This window comes from Manis pentadactyla, chromosome 1 (assembly GCF_030020395.1).
Source record: "Manis pentadactyla isolate mManPen7 chromosome 1, mManPen7.hap1, whole genome shotgun sequence".
NCBI lineage: Eukaryota > Metazoa > Chordata > Mammalia > Pholidota > Manidae > Manis > Manis pentadactyla.
In genome coordinates this window covers 155,727,562-155,737,568 of record NC_080019.1, presented here as the reverse complement: position 1 = coordinate 155,737,568, position 10,007 = coordinate 155,727,562, and positions in this window count along the sequence as shown.

Genomic DNA, 10,007 nt, shown 5'->3' with positions numbered 1-10,007 from the left:
TGAATTTTCCTACAAAAATATCTATTAATGGGGGGTGGAGCCAAGATGGTGGCGTGAGTAGAGCAGCGGAAATCTCCTCCCAAAACCGCATATATCTATGAAAATAGAACAAAGACAACTCTTCCTAGAATAAAGACCAGAGGACACAGGACAACATCCAGACCACATCCGCACCTGAGAGAACCCAGTGCCTCGCGAAGGGGGTAAGATACAAGCCCCGGCCCAGCGGGACCTGAGCGCCCCTCCCCCCAGCTCCCGGAGGGAGAAGAGCAGGCAGAGCGGGAGGGAGACGGAGCCCAGGACTGCCGAACACCCAGCCCCCACCATCCGGACCAGAGCTCAGACACAGTGCATGCACAGGGCCCTGGATACTAGGGAAATAGGGCAGCAAGAATGGTGAGAGAGTACCGGAGGCCTGGTGCTGGAGGACATAAGAAAAGCGAGCGGACATTTTTTTTTTTTCTGTTTTGTTTTGGCGAGCGCTTTTTGGAAGTCTTAAAAGGATAGGGGCCCCAATACTAGGGAAACAGAGCAGCAAGACCGGTGAGCAGATGTCTGAGGGTGGCAACAGAGAATAAAGAAAAACGAGCGGCCATTTTATATTTATTTTTTTATTTTTTTAAATAAAAAAATTTTTTTTCTTTTTTTTTTGTGGTCATTGTTTTGTTTTGGCGGGTGCTTTTTGGAAGTCTTAAACGGGCAGGGCGGGACACTTAATCCAGAGGTAGGGAATCCCGGGATCTCTGGGCACCCTAATACCCCGGGCTGCAGAGAGCATGGAGGCCCCTTACGGACATAAATAGCCTCCCAGTTGCTCCCCCTCAAACGGGACTCCACCACTTTGGAGCAGCTGCCCGAGCCAGGCCACGCCCACAGCAACAGCGGAGATTAACTCCATAGCAGCAGGGCAGGAAGGAGAAGCCCTGTCTGCACGCAGCTACCCAGCACAAGCCACTAGTGGTCACTGTTCTCCCAGGAGAGGAAGGCCACAAACCAACAAGAAGGGAAGTTCTTCCAGCCGTCACTCATCCCAGCTCTGCAAACTATTCCTATCACCATGAAAAGGCAAAACTACAGGCAGGCAAAGATCACAGAGACAACATCAGAGAAGGAGACAGACCTAACCAGTCTTCCTGACAAAGAATTCAAAATAAGAATCATAAACATGCTGACAGAGATGCAGAGAAATACGCAAGAGAAATGGGATGAAGTCCGGAGGGAGATCACAGATGCCAGAAAGGAGATCACAGAAATGAAACAAACTCTGAAAGGGTTTATAAGCAGAATGGATAGGATGCAAGAGGCCATTGATGGAATTAAAACCAGAGAACAGGAACGCATAGAAGCTGACATAGAGAGAGAGATAAAAGGATCTACAGGAATGAAACAACATTAAGAGAACTATGTGACCAATCCAAAAGGAACAATATCCGTATTATAGGGGTACCAGAAGAAGAAGAGAGAGGAAAAGGGATGGAAAGTATCTTGGAAGAAATAATTGCTGAAAACTTCCCCAAACTGGGGGAGGAAATAATCGAACAGACCACGGAAATACACAGAACCCCCAACAGAAAGGATCCAAGTAGGGCAACAACAAGACACATAATAATTAAAATGGCAAAGATCAAGGACAAGGAAAGAGTTTTAAAGGCAGCTAGAGAGAAAAGCTCACCTATAAAGAAAAACCCATCAGGCTAATGTCAGACTTCTCAACAGAAACCCTACAGGCCAGAGGAGAATGGCATGATATATTTAATGCAATGAAACAGAAGGCCTTGAACCAAGGATACTGTATCCAGCACGACTATCATTTAAATATGATGGCGGGATTAAACAATTCCCAGACAAACAAAAGCTGAGGGAATTTGCTTCCCACAAACCACCTCCACAGAACATCTTACAGGGACTGCTCTAGATGGGAGCACTCCTAGAAAGAGCACAGAACAAAACACCCAACATATGAAGAATCGAGGAGGAGGAACAAGAAGGGAGAGAAGAAAAGAATCTCCAGACAGTGTATATAACAGCTCAATAAGCGAGCTAAGTTAGGCAGTAGGATACTAAAGAGGCTAACCTTGAACCTTTGGTAACCATGAATTTAAAGCCTGCAATGGCAATAAGTACATATCTTTCAAAGGTCACCCTAAATGTTAATGGACTGAATGCACCAATCAAAAGACACAGAGTAATAGAATGGATAAAAAAGCAAGACCCATCTATATGCTGCTTACAAGAAACTCACCTCAAACCCAAAGACATGTACAGACTAAAAGTCAAGGGATGGAAAAACATAGTTCAGGCAAACAACAGCGAGAAGAAAGCAGGGGTTGCAGTACTAATATCAGACAAAATAGACTTCAAAACAAAGAGAGTAACAAGAGATAAAGAAGGACACTACATAATGATAAAGGGCTCAGTCCAACAAGAGGATATAACCATTCTAAATATATATGCAACCAACACAGGAGAGCCAGCATATGTGAAACAAATACTAACAGAACTAAAGGGGGAAATAGAACGCAATGCATTCATTCTAGGAGACTTCAACACACCACTCACCCCAAAGGATAGATCCACTGGGCAGAAAATAAGTAAGGACACAGAAGCACTGAACAACACAGTAGAGCAGATGGACCTAATAGACATCGACAGAACTATACATCCAAAAGCAACAGGATACACATTCCTCTCAAGTGCACATGGAACATTCTCCAGAATAGACCACATACTAGGCCACAAAAAGAGCCTCAGTAAATTCAAAAAGATTGAAATCCTACCAACCAATTTTCCAAACAACAAAGGCATAAAACTAGAAATAAACTGTACAAAGAAAGCAAAAAGGCTCACAAACACACGGAGGCTTAACAACACGCTCCTAAATAATCAATGGATCAATGACCAAATCAAAATGGAGATCCAGCAATATATGGAAACAAATGACAACAACAACACTAAGCCCCAACTTCTGCGGGACACAGCAAAAGCAGTCTTAAGAGGAAAGTATATAACAATTCAAGCATATTTTAAAAAGGAACAACAATCCCAAAGGAATGGTCTAATGTCCCAATTATCGAAATTGGAAAAAGAAGAACAAATGAGGCCTAAGGTCAGCAGAACGAGGGACATAATAAAGATCAGAGAAGAAATAAATAAAATTGAGAAGAATAAAACAATAGCAAAAATCAATGAAACCAAGAGCTGGTTCTTCGAGAAAATAAACAAAATAGATAAGCCTCTAGCCAGACTTATTAAGAGGAAAAGAGAGTCAACACAAATCAACAGTGTCAGAAACGAGAAAGGAAAAATCATGACGGACCCCACAGAAATACAAAGAATTATTAGAGAATACTATGAAAACCTATATGCTAACAAGCTGGGAAACCTAGGAGAAATGGACAACTTCCTAGAAAAATACAACCTTCCAAGACTGACCCAGAAAGAAACAGAAAATCTAAACAGACCAATTACCAGCAACGAAATTGAAGCGGTAATCAGAAAACTACCAAAGAATAAAACCCCCAGGCCAGATGGATTTACATTGGAATTTTATCAGACATACAGAGAAGACATAATACCCATTCTCCTTAAAGTTTTCCAAAAAATAGAGGAGGAGGGGATACTCCCAAACTCATTCTATGAAGCTCACATCACCCTAATACCAAAACCAGGCAAAGACCCCACCAAAAAAGAAAACTACAGACCAATATCCCTGATGAACGTAGATGCAAAAATACTCAACAAAATATTACCAAACCGAATTCAAAAATACATCAAAAGTATCATACACCATGACCAAGTGGGATTCATCCCAGGGATGCAAGGATGGTACGACATTCGAAAGTCCATCAACATCATCCACCACATCAACAAAAAGAAAGACAAAAACCACATGATCATCTCCATAGATGATGAAAAAGTATTTGACAAAGTTCAGCATCCATTCATGATAAAAACTCTCAGCAAAATGGGAGTAGAGGGCAAGTACCTCAACATAATAAAGGCCATCTATGATAAACCCACAGCCAACATTATATTGAACAGTGAGAAGCTGAAAGCATTTCCTCTGAGATCGGGAACTAGACAGGGATGCCCACTCTCTCCACTGTTATTTAACATAGTACTGGAGGTCCTAGCCACGGCAATCAGACAAAACAAAGAAATACAAGGAATCCAGATTGGTAAAGAAGAAGTTAAACTGTCACTATTTGCAGATGACATGATACTGTACATAAAAAACCCTAAAGACTCCACCTCAAAACTACTAGAACTGATATCGGAATGCAGCAAATTTGCAGGATACAAAATGAACACACAGAAATCTGTGGCTTTCCTATACATTAACAATGAACCAACAAAAAGAGAAATCAGGAAAACAACTCCATTCACAATTGCATCAAAAAAAATAAAATACCTAGGAATAAACCTAACCAAAGAAGTGAAACACTTATACTCTGAAAACTACAAGTCACTCTTAAGAGAAATTAAAGGGGACACTAACAGATGGAAACTCATCCCATGCTCGTGGCTAGGAAGAATTAATATCGTCAAAATGGCCATCCTGCCCAAAGCAATATACAGATTTGATGCAATCCCTATGAAACTACCAGCAACATTCTTCAATGAACTGGAACAAATAATTCAAAAATTCATATGGAAACACCAAAGACCCCGAATAGCCAAAGCAATCCTGAGAAAGAAGAATAAAGTAGGGGGGATCTCACTCCCCAACTCAAGCTCTACTATAAAGCCATAGTAATCAAGACAATTTGGTACTGGCACAAGAGCAGAGCCACAGACCAATGGAACAGACTAGAGAATCCAGATATTAATCCAGACATATATGGTCAATTAATATTTGATAAAGGAGCCATGGACATACAATGGCGAAATGACAGTCTCTTCAACAGATGGAGCTGGCAAAACTGGACAGCTACATGTAGGAGAATGAAACTGGACTATTGTCTAACCCCATATACAAAAGTAAACTCAAAATGGATCAAAGACCTGAATGTAAGTCATGAAACCATTAAACTCTTGGAAGAAAACATAGGCAAAAACCTCTTAGACATAAACATGAGTGACCTCTTCTTGAACATATCTCCCCGGGCAAGGAAAACAACAGCAAAAATGAACAAGTGGACTATATTAAGCTGAAAAGCTTCTGTACAGCAAAAGACACCATCAATAGAACAAAAAGGAACCCTACAGTATGGGAGAATATATTTGAAAATGACAGATCCGATAAAGGCTTGATGTCCAGAATATATGAAGAGCTCACACACCTCAACAAACAAAAAACAAATAACCCAATTAAAAAATGGGCAAAGGAACTGAACAGACAGTTCTCCAAAACAGAAATACAGATGGCCAACAGACACATGAAAAGATGCTCCACATCACTAATTATCAGAGTAATGCAAATTAAAACTACAATGAGGTATCACCTCACACCAGTAAGGATGGCTGCCATCCAAAAGACAAACAACAACAAATGTTGGCGAGGCTGTGGAGAAAGGGAACCCTCCTACACTGCTGGTGGGAATGTAAATTAGTTCAACCTTTGTGGAAAGCAGTATGGAGGTACATCAAAATGCTCAAAACAGACTTACCATTTAACCCAGGTATTGCACTCTTAGGAATTTACCCTAAGAATGCAGCAATGAAGTTTGAGAAAGACCAATGCACCCCTATGTTTATCGCAGCACTATTTACAATAGCCAAGAATTGGAAGCAACCTAAATGTCCATCGATAGATGAATGGATAAAGAAGAAGTGGTACATATACACAATGGAATACTACTGAGCCATAAGAAAAGGGCAAATCATACCATTTGCAGCAACATGGATGGAGCTGGAGGGTATTATGCTCAGTGAAACAAGCCAAGCAGAGAAAGAGAAATACCAAATGATTTCACTCATCTGTGGAATATAAGTACAAAGGAAAAACTGAAGGAACAAAACAGCAGCAGAATCACAGAACTCAAGAATGGACTAACAGGTACCAAAGGGAAAGGGACTGGGGGGGATGGTTGGGTAGGGAGGGATAATGGGGAGGAGAAGAAGAAGGGGTTATTAAGATTAGCATGCATGGGGGGGTGAGAGAAAGGGGAGGGCTGTACAACACAGAGAAGGCAAGTAGTGATTCTACAACATTTTGCTATGCTGATGGACAGTGACTGTAAAGGGGTTTATAGGGAGAACCTGGTATAGGGGAGAGCCTAGTAAACATAATATTCTTCATGTAAGTGTAGATTAATTATACCAAAAAAAAAAAAAAGACAGTTCCTGTGTGGTGACCTCCAACGAGTTCTACACAAGGGTATAAAGGGCATATAAAAGTGTAGGCAAAGGGTCTGTTTGTGTTTATACAGAGGATCAAAGCCTAATTTGGCTACCCCAAAAATCAACTAAGATACGATATGAAAAAGAACTTCCAACATCAGCACTCTCTGGAAGACTCATGCCAGAAGATGATCATCGAAAAACCCCAACAAAGATCCACGCACTGCTACAGCTGTAGATGCACTCATCCCACCAGTTCCTGGACTTGCCGTGGAAATGAAGTAGGAGATATCTAAGCTGGCCTGTGCATACAGTAAAACAACAAATTTGACTGGATCTATACTGTTGGAACTCAACCAAGAATTAGGAGAAGTGCAAATTGTAGCACTCCAAAATCTTACAACTACAGACTATTTACTGTTAAAAGAACATATGGGATGTGAACAGTTCCCAGGAATGGGTTGTTTTAATTTGTGTGATTTCTCTCAGACTGTTCAAGTTCAGTTGGACAATATCCACCATATCATAGATAAGTTTTCACAAATGCCTAAGGTGCCTAACTGGTTTTCTTGGTTTCACTGGAGATGGATGGTAATTATAGGTGTGCTTTGGTTATGTAACTATACTCCTATTATGTTAATGTGTGTGCGCAATTTAAGTAGTAGCTTAAAACCTATACATGCTGAAGTTACTCTACAAGAAGATATGTCAAAGAAATAATCAATCTTCCCATGTTTTCTTCCGCCTGCTACTTCTATAGCTTTTCTTCTTCCTTCCTAATTACAACCCTTAAATAGAATTCGAGCCTCATATCAAATTTACCGAGTATCATAATTCTTCCAAGTGGTAAAGATACCTCAAGACAAATGCTGGGCATAGAAGCTACAGGGCATAAATATGCAAAGAACTAAAAAGCTAACCATTTCAAACATTAAGGTTTCTCTCTCACTTACCAACTTCACATTTCCCTGTATGGCACCGGAAGATGACTGGTTAGCCAGAGACGGGTAAGATTCCTCAAGGGAGGAACAACCTAAGACAGGCACAGTCGCAGGGGGGCCATCAGGTGAGAAATTGGGGATCAACAGAGGTGAGGCTTAGTACCTCACCCCCCCTGTTCTGAGAGAAATCTTCTGCATATGTGGATGTTTTATTGCCCTTGTCTAGCTTGGATTAACACATAGTCTACAGGCACACACCTGATCATCTACATTTGCTCTCTTACAACACTAAACTATGTTTTCTACCTTTATCTTGTATCTACCTACCACTTCAGCATTTTATTAAAAATAATAATAATAAAGAGAGTAATGTGGTATCCACATATAAATCAAGTATAAAAATCAAATGATTATTCATATTTGAACTGACTGTTTATAGTTCATAATGCATGAGCAAAACCGAAAGTTTCTGTGATGACTGCCCTTGTACTGTTCACCATGTAACTTATTCATTATGTAAGAATTTGTTCTCCATGTAAGAACTTGTTTGTTATGCCTCAGAAGATTGGAGACTGACGAAAATTAGGCTTGGGGTGGATTAATGATTGTGCATTGAGCATTGACTCCCCTATACAGAATTTTATTGTTGTTAAAAACCATTTGATCAATAAATATGAGAGATGCCCTCACAAAAAAAAAAAAAAAGGACAGACTTCCAATGGTAAAATAAATAAGTAACCGGGATGTAATGTATAGCATAAGGAATATAGTCAAGATATTGTAACAGCTTGGTAGGGTGATAGCTGGAACCTAGAATTATGTATATAAATGTTCTATCACTGTGTTGTACACTTGAAACTAATGTAATGTAATACTGTGCGTCAACTACCCTTCAATAAAAAATAATTATCTAAAAAAAAAAAAATAGGGCTGTAAAAACTGGCTATATGAAAAACGAATGAACCCCTACTCTTAAATCATCCCATATACGAAAAGTAAATTGCAGTAACTCTTATAGTTAAACTCTAAATGTTAAAATTAACCCTAAAACTTATGGGGTAAAAAAAAAGACAAAATCTATCTGACTTTAGGGTAGGCAGCATAGATTTATCAGATGAAACAATAGCTAGTGACCATTCAAGAAAAATTGACATATGGGATTTCAACAAAATTGAAACTTTGACTTTCAAAAGACAACATTAAGAATATTTACTGGAATTAAATTTAATTATAGCGTAATATTAACTGGCATGTTGTTTGTTAAGCTTTATTTTAATCTCATTTCCATACTGATACTGAAATAAAGGATTTGCTGGTTCATATACAGAACTAAATTAATAGGTAAATTATGTAGACATTAATCCTCTAGATGAAAAGATACTTTGGAAAATTGTCCCTAAATTCTCTAGCTCATGTAACACATGTAAAAATGAATTGACCAGAGGAAAAAGCAAGTTTGGCTTTGGAAAAATTATACCTACAATTGAATGCTTCTATCCTATATCTACAAAATTCTCAAATAATCATGAATAAAGGAGGAAACGGATGATACATTTCCTGGTTTTTGCCTCAGTTTTAGTATGTCTATCTTTGTCCATCAAATATTGTAGAAATGGGTATATTAGAAAGCATAAATCCACACATTTATGGTCAATTAATTTGTGACAAAAGAGCCAAGAATATATAAAGGGAAAAGATGGTGTCTTCAATACATGGAATTGAGGAAACTGGACAGCCAAATGCAATAAGAATGAAACTGGACCCCTATATTACACAATACACAAAAATTAGCTCAAAATGGATTAAGGATGTGAAAATAAGAACTGAAACCATAAGACTCCTAGAAGAAAACATAGACATTGGTGTTAGCAAGAATTTTTTGGATTTGACAACAAAAGCAAAATTCAACAAGTGGGACTGCATCAAACCAAAAAGCTTCTGAACAACAAAGGAAACTATCAACAAAATAAAAAGGCAACCTACTGAATGGGAGAAGATATTTATAAATCATATATATAATAAGGGGTTAATATCCAAAATATATAAAGAACATATATAATTCAACAGCAAAAAAAAAAATCCTATGAAGAAATGGTCAGAGAACCTGAATAGACATTTTTCCAGAGAAGACATACCAATGGCCAACAAGTACATAAAAAGGAGTTCCACATCACTAATCAGGGAAATGTAAAATCAAACCCAAAATGAGATATTACCTCACACCTGCTAGAATGGCTAATTTCAAAAAGATAAGAAATAAGTTTTGGCAAGGTTGTGGAGAAAAGGGAACCCCCGTTCACTGTTGATGGGAATGTAAATTGGTATAGCCACTATGAAATATAGAATGGAGGTTCCTCAATAAATCAAAATAGAACTACCAGCATACCCAGCAATACTACTTCTGGATATTTATCTGAAGGAAATAAAATCACTATCTTGAAGAGATAACTTTATTTCCATGTTCATTGCAGCACTATTTACAATAGCCAAGATATGGAAATAACCTAAGTGTCCATTAGCAGATGAATGGATAAAGAAGATGTCACACACACAGACACACAGACACACAATGAAATAAGATTTAGCCTTAAAAAACAAGAAAATATTGCCATTTGTGACAACATGGATGGACCTAGAGGGCATTATGCTAAGTGATGTAAGTCAGACAGAGAAAGAGAAATACTGTATCGAATTTATATATGGAATCTAAAAACAAACAAACCAAGCTCATAGATACATAAAACAGATTGGTCATTGCCAGAAGCAGGGGCAGGGGTAGGGGGA